The sequence below is a fragment of the Zonotrichia leucophrys genome, chromosome 13 (genome assembly GCF_028769735.1).
Source record: "Zonotrichia leucophrys gambelii isolate GWCS_2022_RI chromosome 13, RI_Zleu_2.0, whole genome shotgun sequence".
NCBI classification, from domain to species: domain Eukaryota; kingdom Metazoa; phylum Chordata; class Aves; order Passeriformes; family Passerellidae; genus Zonotrichia; species Zonotrichia leucophrys.
The window spans coordinates 17,093,052-17,107,146 of record NC_088183.1 but is presented as its reverse complement, the minus strand read 5'-3'; the positions used below and the strand labels follow the sequence as shown (position 1 = coordinate 17,107,146).

The 14,095-nt window shown below is 45.8% G+C and overlaps 1 protein-coding gene across 1 annotated transcript in view; it reads left to right on the top strand.

Annotated features, from left to right (window-relative positions):
* CTNNA1 (catenin alpha 1) overlaps positions 1–14,095 on the top strand; it is a 118,544-nt gene that overhangs the window by 46,390 nt on the left and 58,059 nt on the right. The window lies entirely within an intron of this gene.

The window sequence follows — 14,095 nt, the reverse complement described above, 5'->3', positions numbered from 1 at the left end:
CAGGATATTGTGTGACCTGAGCGTGCTGCTGGAAGTCAGGGCCTGCAGCTGCCTCTGAGCTCAGCTAAAAAACACCGCAGGGTAACAAGAAATAGAAACCTGAGCCATTTTGCAAAGGGTTTCAGGTACTTTTGCTTGGTTAATGCTGGGTCTGGTCTGGGTTGTAGAGCCCCAGCATCATGATGTGATGGAAACTGGGGAAACTCGATTCCATGAAAAGCCAGGTTTAGCATGTGATGTATTATTGCCAATTTGGGTTTTCTTTTGCACTTTTAGGGAAAAGATGTATGTTGTTACAGGATGACTTTCTTGGCACCCTGGCACTTTCCTACTATTACTGATCTTAAAAATAGATATTTTTGCTTCAGTGGTAGAAATGTGCTGCAGAGGTGTAGAACCTTCGTGCTATATATCATAAAACATATGCTATTAACTTGCTAGATATGAGAATAAGTCTTAAGAGAACACTGGTAGATTGATCTGTTACCTAGAAGTGGTAGAAAAGTAGTACATAATGTTTGAGAATCTGTTGTTTTTCAGACCTGACAAACACCTCTCTTCATCCCTTCCCTTCCTCCTCCACACCACAGGTGCAAATAATAGTTTAAAAAAACTTTTTGCTGTTGCAATAATGTTTTTTTCCCTTCAAGAAATAATACATTGATAGCACTAGACAGTAACTTTAAAGGTTTGGTTTCACCATCACTTAAAAGAAGACTTACAGGGTCATAGAATATCCTGGCTTGGAAGAACCCACAAGGATTTCAATGCCTGCCCAGACCCCCCAGCAATCCCCCCTGTGCATCCCTGGTGCCCAAAGGCTCCTGGAGCTCCGGCAGCCTCGGGCTGTGCCCATTCCCTGGGCAGCCTGGGCAGTGCCAGCACCCTCTGGGGGAAGAACCTTTCCCTGAAATCCAGCCTGAGCCTGAAAAAGCTCACATCAGGTGGCTTTCCTCAGTCAGCCAGGTGGGATGCCCTGTTGCAGAAGGAAATCAGGTTTGGTGAGCAGGACTTTCCCCTCTGTAGCTGTGCTGGTTGTGACTGATGCCTCTATTGTCCTCCAGGTGTTTTTCAACACCTCCCAGAATAACCTCCCCAACTTCACCCGGCACTGAAGTGAGACTGACAGGCCTGTGGTTTCCGGGTCCTCCTCCTTGCCCTTCTTGAAAATCAGAACAATGTTCCCCAGCTTCCAGTCAGCTGGGACCTCTCCAGATTGCCAACACCACTCAAAAATCATCAAGAGAGGCTTTGTGATGATATCAGCAGCTCTTTGAGGATTCTTGGATGAATCCCATCAGGCCCCTGTAGGTTTGTAGGGATCCAGCTGGAGCAGCAGATCCTGCAAGGTTTCAGGGTCACTGGGAGCTGATCATTGTCACAATCATGGTCCTCCAGCTCAGGGCACTGGGACCCCCTTGGTCAATGTGGTGGTTTGACCAGGAAGAAGTGGGAATTCTGGGAAGCTGTGGTCAAACCAATGAAGGTTCTGAGTTTGAGACTGGCACCTGGTGTAGCCAGTGGGGTTTGGACACACCTCCGAGAATACACAGGGGTTAAAAAGCAGGGCTCTGGCCCTGGGAGGTCCTCTTGGGACGTTGAGGCGAAGAGGTCAGATCTCCCTCCCCCGTCCAGCCGCTGCTGCTGGGCGGGGGAGGGGCTGCCATGCGGTAGGCCCGGGGCCTGGACAGAGATGGGAGGTGAGGAGGCCCTCGAGGATGGAAGGGTGGAAGATCCCAGGGAGTCAGCCCTCGGGCAGCCATACCCCCCCTCCCCAGGAGGGAGAGAGGAGAGCCGGCGACACCGAATGTGATAGCAGCCGGCCCAGGAGGAGAAGGAGGGGGGGAAGAGTGCCCGGCCGGAGCGGCAGCGTGTGTGGGAGTGCCGCAGCTCTGGGACAGACAGAGACTGAAAGTTTTAACCCCTTTCTTTCATGATTGGGGCCTTGCAAAAATGCTAATCCTCCTCGAAGCTGAATAAGAAGAGAGATAAGAGATGAGATGAGACAAAGACCTGGCCTGAAAGACGTAGAGAAAACTGACTGAGTGAAGAAAGAGATGTTTAGAGTGGCCTTGTAGCTAAACTTTTCTTGTGGCCATAGACTCAGTTTGTTCCTGTGACACAGAGACTGCACTTAGGGGGAGGCAGTGCCTCAGAACCAGGAGGGTTCATCGTGAGGACCCCCCGGCCCCAGGGGGTTGGAAAAATATGGGGGGGACAGATGTCCCAAAGCAGAGACTGTGCCTTTTTGGAGTGAGACAAGGCATCCTTGAAAGACAACCCTAAAAGCAGCTCTGGTCCATGCGCAGTGGTGAGAGCACTGGGCATGGAAGGAAGATGTCACAAGCGGCAAAAGGACTTTTTTCCGGGCGGTGCCGAGTGACATGGAAGCACACGAGGTTTCAGTGTGTTTCCAGGGGAAGCCTATGGAACAAGAAGGACTCCTCTCCTCTTCATGAACTGAAGTTTGAGTATACTAAAGTGTGGTGCCAGGCTGGGCAGTTGGTGATTTGGGAGAATGTATCGGATTGGGAAAGTCAGGTAGTGGGGAGGAGGAAAGTGGTTTTTTGTAAGGTTTTCAATTTTTTTTTCTTTTCCTTATAGTTTTTCCCTATTTTCCTGTAGTTTAGGTAATAAAGTGTTCTTTATGTTTAAGCTGGAGCCTGTTTTGCTTATTCCTGGTCACATCTCACAGCAGACACCAGGGTGAGGGCATTTTCATGGGGGCACTGGCTCTATGCCAGGCTCAAACCATGACAGTCCATGATCCATGTTGAAGACAGAGGCAAAGAGTGCATTAAATCTCTGCCTTCCCTGTCTGTGGGGTGATCCTTCTCATCCTGGAACACACTGAAGTCATCTCTGCACTGCCTTTTGCCATTGATATCTTTATAATTGTTATTATTCCCCAGTTCTGGCACCTCCAGCTCCAGCTGAGCTTTGTCCACATGGATTTTCTGCTGGCAGTGGGGAGAGCAGCATCTCTGTGTTTTTCCCACATCACCTGACCCTGGTCTCACTGGGCACACTTCCTCCTCTTTATCCTCATTTCCAACCTGGCCTTGGACACCTCCAGGGCTGGGACAGCTACATTTGGTTGTTCTTAGGATGTGAATTCTTACAAACTCGTCTCAGTGTTTTTAGCTGCTCCCAGTTTTGCCCTTGAGTGGGAATTCCAGACTGATTACAGGGATTAGGAATTGTTTTTAGCCTGCAGCAGTCCTGAAGCTTTTGGTCAATTGCCATTAAAGTTAAAAGATGCTGTGAAATGTGGAGGAAGACCCATGTGCTCTCCCGATTTTTCTTTTTCATTAGGGAACAGACTGCAAGACTGAAGTTGCAAATTATAGCTCTCCTGTGAGAAAATAAGATTTTTTTGAGATTTTTTTAATATTAGTGAAGCGACTGAAGTATGTTACTAACTTGAAATACTTGGTTTGAAGACAGTGGTTTTGATAGCATAGGTAAAGCAGGCCTCTCTTGATTGTAACTGTATTACATAAAAGGTGACCAAACCACTTATCAGAATAGAAATCAGCCTGTGTACTTGCCTTGATAGAAATTATTTTAATAATCACCAAAAAAGTCCTATTTTCTGCTCAGAAGGAATGTGGGCTTGATTTTTTTTCCTGGCTCAGCTCACTAAAACCTGTTCATGTTCTTTATCATATTTTTCACCTTGTGCCTATGAACAATCTGGATCAAGTATGTGGACTTGTCATTTAATCCTAGTCCTGTCAGTAGTTAAAAACACTTCTCTTGCATAAGCAAATGGAGCAAACAGGATGGAGTAATTATAAAAAAACCCTTTTATAACTTCTTCCAAGAGTAAACTTTCCATTAGAAAGTTTAGGGCTTGTTTTGAGATTTGCATTTGACTTTTAAATGTTTTTTGATTGATACCAGTTAATTCCCCAGGATCACTGATTGCATTTATTTCATAAAGTGACACAGGAAATCCACAAGAAGTGTCTCTATTTTATATATATTTAATTAATTGGATATGTGTGCATAATTAATGCTTTAGAGGGATAGGGTGGTTAGGTTGTTTTGTTATTTGCATAAGCTCATATTTTTGGAGTGGTTTGCTGGTATTTTCCAGGCAGGATGGACTGGTTTTTGTTGTTGACTGTGCCAGCACAGCCTGAGGTTGGGGCAGTGGCAGTGAGCTGCTTCCTGCAGTGGAGCTATATTTGCATGACAATTGAAATTGCTTTCTAAAGCTGATGATCACTTATTAATTTGCCTGATGAAGACTACTGGTTTTGAATAAATGGACAGTAAAGGTAGGTGTCAGAAAGTTCCTCTCTTGATGATGCAGCTTTATTGGGGCATATTCAAATGATGGAGTGCCCACTAAGAAGAAGGAAGCAGTCTGCAGCCGGGTGGCATCAGCTCATTTGAATGTGGCATAAACCTTTTTCATGTGTCTCTGGACACTCTCCTGGCACCCTTTGTCAAGTTAATTGTTGTCCATAGACAGCTCTAGGTATGAAGGGACAATATTCCTGGGATTTATCTGCTGGGTGCACTGGAGTCTGCCTCCTGTTTGTGTGTGTTTCCATTTGTCCCTGTGTTGGAGGGTTGCTGTCAACAGGAGGGGCTGGGGCAGGTGTGGAGCTCTCACAGCTCCAGCAGTGATCCCAGCGCTGTGTGCTCAGGAACCTCCTGCAGGGCCCTGCTGAGAAGGGACAGCTCTGCAAGGGGGGGCAAGGACTTGGATTTCGCTCCACAAACACCTCTTGGTGTGGAACAAAGCAATGGTTTTAGCCAAGTTTCACATTTGTCAATAAATATTTACACTGCTGACTAATCCAAAACTTGGCGTGGAAGAGGCACTGCAGTTTGTTCAGCAGCTCCCGGCACTGAGGGTATTCTGAGTGGTCTGTAAATAACTGGAATTCCTTAATCCTGCTGTTGTGTTGTTACAAAGTGAGCCCTCTGGGTGTTTGCTGAGTTTAACTGGGGTGTTGTTGTAGCTGATCTGGAGACTCACTGGCAGGGAGGAATACCTGGCAAGAGCTCATTGCCTGTGAGACATCGAGGCTGAGGCTTTGGAGGTTCAGTAAAGCGTTGTCCTGGTTTGGCAAACCCAGCACAAGGGTGAACAGACAACTCCTAAAAGTTCAGTGGAAGGTGAACAGGCATCTCCTAGAAGTCCCCAGTCAGAAATATCTCATTTTTGTTCTGTTCAGGAGCATAGTGTCATGTTAAAAATGCAGTACCTGCCAAAGCTCACTGGGTTGGTTTTATTTTGGTTTCATTTTGATTTGGTTGGTTTTGGGTTTTTTTCTGGTTCATCCCAATCAGATGTCCAACTTTAGCCTTTTTGGAAGTTTCTGGATGCTATCTGCAGGCAGAAGATACAGCTTCCTCACTTCCATGCTCCACAGCTGCCGTGCTGTAAATGGATGTCCCAGAGCTAAGCTGGTCACCCACAGACAAGAATATTAAGTAGAGATGGCTTTTTCTGCCTGCCTGCCCTGTGGCTGTGGAATTCTGGAAGGCCTGGACCCTGCAGATACACCCTTGCTACCCAGAGAGCTTCCAGCTGTCGTTAGGGGCTCCCCAGCTTGGCTGCCTGTGCTCTGGTCAGCCTTGCAGTGGCTGCTGCTCCCCTGGGTGCTGAGCTCAGTGTTTGTCCTACCTGGGAGCAATTCCATCTATTTCCAGCTATTTCCATCTTCAGGACTATCTGGAAAGCTTGGGGAGGATTTCTTTAACCTTTAAATTATTCAGGCAGAATTTCAAGCAGCTGTTGCTGTTTGTGTGGGGATGTTGTGCTTCAGGGCTGGATGGGATCAATAAGTAGTTCCAGATCTTTACTGGAGCATGTTGTCTTCTCCTGAGGACAGCAGAGATGATGCTTTAATATCTCCTGCTCTTTAAGTGAGAGCTGTGTGCTTAGAGCTGGGGGCTTGCAGCATGGCCCTGCTGGGTGGTTTTCCCAAACAGGGGGTTTGCTCCTGGCTCACATCCTTTGGTAGGTGTGTGCTGAGGATGCTCAGTGCATGACCCCCCCTCTGGAGCTGCTGGGACAGCTGAAATTTGCCTTCCTCAAAGCAGAGGGTGTTAGCCAAGCTCTGAGAGCGGCTGCAGTGCAGGCAGTGTGGTTTTCCCCCAGTGAAGTGCTGTGTGGTGCCTTCAGTGATGGAGCTGCCCTTGTAGCATTGTGTCCCTGCCCCTTTCCCGTGCTCTCACTCCTTAGCACACTGTGTCATTGTTAGCTTTACTAAGAGCTCTATTAATTTTACAGGTTTGTTCTCTAAAAGAATTCAAACCTAAAGTGGTGCTAGGGTTGAAGCAATCCATTTGAGGGCAGAAATTGATAGTCCCAGCTAACAGCACATGGCTTTAGAGGCAGAGGTTCTGGATGTGTGATGGATTATTTAGGAGTTAGTGGGAAAAGAGCAAATGCTTCCTAATAGGAACAGTTGCTGTAGGGTTGAGCTGGATTCCACATTAACACACTACTCAATATTTTTAGCTCTTTGCAAACATGTGAGTAAAACTACTTCTTGCAGCGAGATTTTCTGAATATTCTGTGCACTTCATAAAGGATATTTCAAGTATTTTAGTGGCTGTACAGTTAAGAGGTATCTTGGAAGGACCTTTCTGCTTGAAATGCATTTCCTGTATCTAATGCTATCTTTAATCTCATGTGGTCTCACAAAAACCTGTTCTACCTATTAAATATGCAGTAAAGCTGTTCTGTTTGGTAGAAGATTGTATGTTTAAACAGCAGAAGTCCTCACTGCTCCTGTATTTTAAAATTAAAAATTCAGCTGCAACACTACTTCAGATTCAGAGCCATTAGAATGGATTTTTCAGATTTATTCTCCTGATTACAATACAGAAAATTAATTGCTTTTGACTGTAAAGAATTATGACTCATTCATTATTTAAGAACCTTCTTGATGGATGAACCTTTTCCACTTACTCCAAGACTTCTCATGAAATATGGCTGGATTTTTAACTGGTACAAAGGATGCCCCTCTGTCACACAGAGGCTGCACTGCCCATGCTGTGGGGAGGGAGGGGTGGAAGGAAAACCAGCAGCTCCTCTGTGTCCAGTTTGCTTGAGTATTCAGAGCACAAGGAGGAGAGTCTGCTGGGGATAACAGGGAAGTTACTTCCATGGCACTTAAAAGAAATACCTTGGTTTTATAAAAGAAAGATTGATTACTTCATTTAAACATCAATACCCTTTCATTTCGCTTGTGTGTGCACACTACAAGTGTTTGTGTTACATACTGGGGAGAAGAAATTGGGTTTAACTCAAGGGATGTTCCCCTCTGGTCTTGGTTCAGCTTCTTGCTCCTGGTTTTTATGCTTAAATGATTTTTGTGTGTGTTTAACTTTTGTCCTTTTAGAAAACTTAAAAGAAGAAGTTAAATTATAGACCTTGTGGATTAAAACCAGCTGAAGAGCTGAAATCAGGGTTTGGTTACTTGTCAGCCCAGAAGAGTTTGCTCAGTGCCCTTAGAGTTGTGCAGAAACAGAAACAAACACGGGATTGTGCTGATAGGACATTTGTAATTTTTTTTTTACAGAATCACAGAATGGTTTGGGTGGGAAGGGACCTTTAAAATCACCCTAGTCCAGCCCCCTGCAATGAGTAGGAACAGCTTCAGGCAGATCAGGTCACCCACAGCCCTGTCCAACTTGGCCTGGAGTGTTTCCAGGGAAGGAGCATCCCCCCCTCTCTGGGTAACCTGTCCCAGGGCTTCACCACCCTCACTGTAAAAAGAGTAACACCCAGAGCATGTGATTCCTACGTCAAATATGGCAAATAGAGCTTTATGTCATTATAATAAAAATTCCTAAAATCTTCATGGTAGTGAAGTTGTTGATTAGGTAACAATGATTTTGTAAAGCTTTTCCTTAAGAACAGATTACAGAAAATACTGAATCAGGGTTTTGTGGTGGGTGAACACTCTCTGAATCCTGTCCCTTACCTGGACATTCACTGCAGGAGGGAGCCAGAGTTTCCCAGTGCTGCAGTTTTCAGTTCATTTGTGCAATCCTCTCCAGTCAAATTCTTGAATCTCAATTTTTTTTGCAGTTGTCTTAACAGAGCCTACATTTAAAAGTAAGTTGCTAGTGATGTTGACATTTCCTTGTTCCTAATTGGATTTAAAAGTTTTGCATAATGTATTCAGAATACTGGTTTTTCTCTGATGTTTGTTACCTTTGCTTGTGAGAACAACGGGGTTTGTAGTTGAGAGATGCTTTTGCTTGTAAAATTAGTCTCTGAGAGTTTAAGAAAATAGATATATCATGTGCTGCTTTGAAGTATTAGAAGGATTTGAGAGGCAGTTTGCCAGCTGACATTTAAAACCCTTGAGAACTTGTTCCAGCCAAACCTTTTGATAAAAAAGTAAATGCAGTTACGGCTTAGTTACTAAAATGATTTTAGCTGGTGGTTCAGTGCATGTAATCATCTTGGAACATCCTGAGACTCGTTCTTTTGTTCAGTTCTGTGTCATGGCTTTTGGGCTGTGTCTGTGAGCTTGTCACTTCTCAAACCCAGAAATCCTTCCCGTGATTCTGAGGCACAGTGGCTCTGAATGCTGAGGTGGCTCATGCAAAGAACATTTCCTGTACCAGGAGTGGTTTTGGGACCTTTCCTGGAGGGCTGTGGCTCAGAACTGATGGGCTGTCTCACTGTGTGACACCTCTGAGCCTCACAGGCTGTTTGTCCTTGCCACACTGCTGGCAGGGTGTTCCTGTTGGAAATGCCAGCTCCTGGCTGGCACAGGGACCCACAGGTGACCTGGAGGTGTCCCTGGGGACCAGGAAACACCCAGGGGCAGAGCCAGGCTGGGCCAGGCCTCTGCTGGTCCTGATGCAGCTATTCCGGGGCTGGGAGTTTGGCTTTGGTTTGGTTTTCATTCAGTTTTGTTAGTCAGGAGACACCTGGTTTGGGAAGAGCCCTGCCCACTGAGGTACAGCACAAGGGTGTATTTTGCTCACTGTGGTACAACAGAAGGGGCTGGATTTGCTGTGACTCTGGCAAATGGGCCAAACCTGACTCTTCTGCTTGGGACACTGGGTGCAGACTGCTTTTAACATACCACGAAAGAGTGAGCTTTTGGCACCTCGGCTTGGAAAGGGAGGAAGAAAGAGGCAAATTCAGTTTTACAGTATACACAATTTTAATAACAAAATGCTTCTGTACACTGCACTTGTTTTACTCCATTACTCACACCCCCTCCCACCAGAAGTTGGTTCTTGAAACATAATTTAAACACAATGCATCTAGGACTCTCTGTAATCTTGGGTTGCTAAGCTGGTAGAATAGTTCACTTACTAGTGTTTTCATTAGTAAAAAGAAAAATGGGGTGGGTTTTGTTTGGCTTTTTACAAAGGAGTGGCTGGGAGATGGCAGGTGTAGCTTCTTGGTGCTTACACAGGGGTGTGCAACCTGCTTACACAGGGGTGTGCAATGCTGTTTCACCCCATCTGAGGGCTGACTATACCCCTCAAGGCTTCTGGTACCTTTCCCTAGATGCCTCTCACAAGGCAGATTTTTACACAAGATGTGAAATGCTGAATTTCCAGCTGATTCTGAAATTATCTCTAAGCATCCTGCTAACGTGGTGCCTTAAAAAGCAAAGCCCAGCACCAATTTTAGCATCTGGGACATTTGCAGTGGAGGAAGGTGTGGGAAGGGAGGAGCTGCTGCCTTTGGTTTCTGTTGTTTCCTTGCTTGTTCCTTTTGGGAGGGAAGGAGAAATACTGTATCCCCCTCTGAACTTGTTTAATTTTTATGGAAAACGTCATAAGAAAGATGAAATTCAGCTCCTGGGTAAGTTTCATAGGTCTGAACAGATGGATTTTGATAGCTCACAGATCACAAAATTAAATCAACTTTATTTCCATTAAAGTAGTACAGAAATTATCTTAGACACATTAAAAATAAGCATGTAGTGCAGATTTCTGGTTTAAAGCCACGGGATGTGTCTGATTTTACAAGGTAGCAATAGGCCCTGTCTTGTAAGGGGGTAATGGGACAGAAGCTCAGATTTGCATGTGGCTGATCACTGAAAAATTGGATCATTTCTGCTTGGGGGAGAAACAAACAAAACCGAACACCAATGGAGCAGCATTCATTATGTTTCCATCTGATAGGGAACGGGAGCTCAGTGCAGAGGAGTACTTCAGCTGGAGACTGAACACTCACCCATTTCACCCTTCATCGAGTCATTTTTACTTGTGTGCATTTAAACACTGATCTAATGCAGAGAGACTAACTGGGAGCGTTAATTCAGCCTGTTCCAGGAGAATGACTCAAAACCTGAACTTGTGCTGCTGGGTTTCCATTTCACTGACACAAGGGTGAGGAGCAGGGGAAGCTGCCTGGATATCAGCAAGGATGGAGGAGATCTTTGGATGGGATGAGGATCTCAAGAGCAGTACAAGAAATTCTGTTTCTAAAAGACCCAAAGACCTCTGAGGTTGTGCCTGGAGATGTTAAAGCACCTGTAAGCAGTGTAGGATCTGTACAAACCGAGGCTGTGCAGCAGAGATTGGGGAGGGCAGGTTAACAAGCTGCTGTCATCAGCCAGTGCTGGTACTGAAATACGATTAATTTAAACCAAATCATCTTGGTTCTTGTTCCATCAACAAAATAAATCAGGGACTGCTGAGTAGCACAATTATTCCAATCCCCTCCTTGCCTGGAAGAGTCACAAGCAATTGCAAATGGAAGACAGTAACTTTAAAATAAAAAATATTAACAGCCTCTGGCTGTGTCCTTGTGCAGAGCGATGGCTCTGCCTGGTGCTCGCTGTCCCTCCGCAGGGAATTCAAGTTGACTTCACTGCTGCTGTTTGACATTCTGCGAGTTTTATGATACCTGTTACCCTAAATGTAATGTTTGCTGAATTGCTTTGCTTATGCCTGGAACCTGGCAACAAATGGGTTTGGAAATAGCAGCCGTAAACCAGAGCATTTGGGAGACTGGCAGTGGAGTGCAGAGAGGGAACAGGAGCAGTGCTGGCTGGGCTGTGCCTGCTGGCCTCCTGCTCTGCTGTGTGCAGGCCAAGCCCTTGAGCACCAGTGGACACTTGGGTGCCTGGGTGGGTGTGCTTGGACAGGCACTGCAACAGTGCTTTAATGCTTGGGAAGTGACCGTGAGTGGCAGGGATGGGGAGGAGGGTTAAATGCAGCATTGCTGGGGGATCTGTCTCTGCTCTTCCTGGGTGGAATGAAAAGCTCATAAAGATGGAGTGGGACAGAGCTGGGCTGTTGGGAAAGCATCTCCTCTGGAGGAACCTCAGCTCCTCATCAAGCAGTCACTTCTTGTTCCCCTGTGGAAGACTGGGGTGGTACCCCTTGAACCGTCTGACAGCCAGGGTTCCTGGGATTGCTTCCTGCCGACACAGCTGAGGCTGTCAGAGTTCAGTGGTGACATCTGATTGGGGATGGCAGCACAGCCAGATTATTTGGTTGCCAGAATAATTAACAAGCTCAGTGATGACTTTGTCTGTGCTGGTACCCTGCAGCTGGAGGTGGAAGTCATCCCCGAGTGCCTCCTGCCCAGGCTCCCAGAGCTGGCCCTTGCCAGCCAGTGCAGGGTGAGGGGCAGTGATGCCCACTCAGTGCTCACTCACCTGCTCCTAGAGCAGCATCCTGGGCCTCGGGAGAGCCGTGAGCACTTAGTGATGGGAAGGAGCAAAGCAAATCTCCCTACAGTAGCTAAATACCCCTGGGGACCAATATGGGTTTGTATTTTTCACCTTAGCTCTGGCCTTCTGCTTCATGTGGGATTTAACCATCCAGAATATCTGCTCTTTGTCCACCTACTCCGCAGGATTTTTTGTAGTCAGTTAAAAGCAGTAATTAATTTCCATGAACAGGTGTAAATGGACTCATCTTAGTATTAACAGTAATAAGAGTTCAAAGATATCACTATGGAAATCCATTAGGTTTCACTGGATCATCTCTTCCATTAAAGTACAGAGTCAAGGGAAGTAAACAAAATATTGGTTTTATATTAAGGGCACTGTATGTAAAAGTAAAATGATGCAAATTAATATCTTCAAAACCAGCAATTGAAAAACCTTTATCTAAAATCTTACAAGAAGTTACTTATCTTGCTATAATTGCCTTGGACAAATTCATCTCACAAGAAAACATCAAACTGTTGTATAATTGCACCCTAAATACCTCACTAAGTGGCAATACAGAGAGAAAAGCAGAGTGAAATAGCAAACGGATTTTTGTGCAGTGGTTTTTCTGTTTAAAAAGTTTGCAGGATTGTTTAGTACATCACAATTAGCATACTGTAATTATGGATTTGGTCAAAGTATGGCAACACTGTGAGGAATTTCGTTTCTTCATCGGGGTGTGCTGGTAATTGTTTAACACTGCAGCATTGGACACAACACATTTTTTAGTTATACATACATGTATATATATATAAAATAATTCTCCATCCCTCTGAATCTTTTAGCTTTGGTTAGAATGTTTACAATATTTGAGCAGTTGACTTAAAAATAATGTAATCCTTTGCAGACCCCCCACCCTCCCACCCTTGTGGCATCTGAGTACCACCATCGCTGCATAGATCTGCAAATATTTACATATAATTCCATAATAGAGTATAAATAGCAATATGGTACTTCTGGCTAAAGAAACCAAATTACCCCTTAGAATGAGGTGTATGTGTATATATATTTATATATGATTTTTTAAAATGTCATACTAGTTTAGATTCTGTCCCATATCGAGTAAGAAACAAAACATTTTTCAGTGAACTATTCTATAAACTAATCATATTCTCCTAACTTATCAGAAGGGGTCTTTTTTTATCTTGAATTTTGGAAGAGGAGGACAAGTGAGAGCTTATATTACAGGGGCTAATTCTGTCTCCAGAGAAACCAGTGGAGTTAGTGCATGAAAATAGCTTCCCAGCCAGAGGAAGCCTCAGCTGGGGGGGCAGCAGGGGGACAAAGAGAGGCTTCTTCCTTCCTTCCTTTCTTCCTTCCCTCTTCTCCTTAACCTTGCTGTTGATATTTGCTTTTAATTAAGAGAACCTTGCATTAAGGGTATTTACACATGAAAAGGTGCTGAAATGCTGTTTGTTCATCATCATTAAGTAATTAGCCTGAATTCATGAAAAGCATCATCAAGTGAAACCAGGGAGCCGAGGACTGAATGTACTTAATATTTCCAATCGATGCCAGCATACTGAGCCTCTCTAAAGAAGCTGCAGTGCCAATCTGGGGACACACGGAGGGCTGTCCTGCTCCTGGAGGGGTGTGTGCCCATCCTGCCTGGGGCTCTGTATGTGTGTGTGCCCATCCTGCTTGGGGCTCTGTGTGTGTGTGTGCCCATCGTGCTTGGGACTGTGTGTGTGTGTGTGCCCATCGTGCCTGGGGCTCTGTGTGTGTGTGCCCATCCTGCCCGGGGCTGTGTGTGTGTGTGTGCCCATCGTGCTTGGGACTGTGTGTGTGTGTGCCCATCCTGCCCGGGGCTGTGTGTGTGTGTGCCCATCGTGCTTGGGACTGTGTGTGTGTGTGCCCATCCTGCCCGGGGCTGTGTGTGCCCATCCTGCTTGGGGCTCTGTGTGTGTGCGTGTGTGCCCATCCTGCCCAGGGCTGTGTGTATGTGTGCCCATCCTGCTTGGGACTGTGTGTGTGTGTGTGCCCATCCTGCCCGGGTCTGTGTGTGTGCATGTGTGTGTGTAAGTGCATGTGCCTACCCTGCTCCTGCATGTGTGTGCCCATCCTGTCCAGGTCTCTGTGTGTGTGTGCCCATCGTGCTTGGGACTGTGTGTGTGCCTACTGTACTCCTGCATGTGTGTGCCCATCCTGCCCGGGGCTGAGTGCTCATCTGTGTGTGCCCATCCTGCCTGGAGCTCTGTGTGTGCCTGTCCCGCCCATCCTGCTTGTGTGTGTGTGCCCATCCTGCCTGTGTGTGTGTGCCTGTGTGAACTGCTGCTTTCTGTGCCTGCTGTCCCTTTCAGCAAGCTGAGCCGTGAACATGCACAGAGCAAAACTATTTCAGATAAATTCACCCCAATGCACTGAAATTCCCACCTGGACCTTTGTTGCTCTTTATTTTTTTTTCCCTTTTGTTTTCCCTC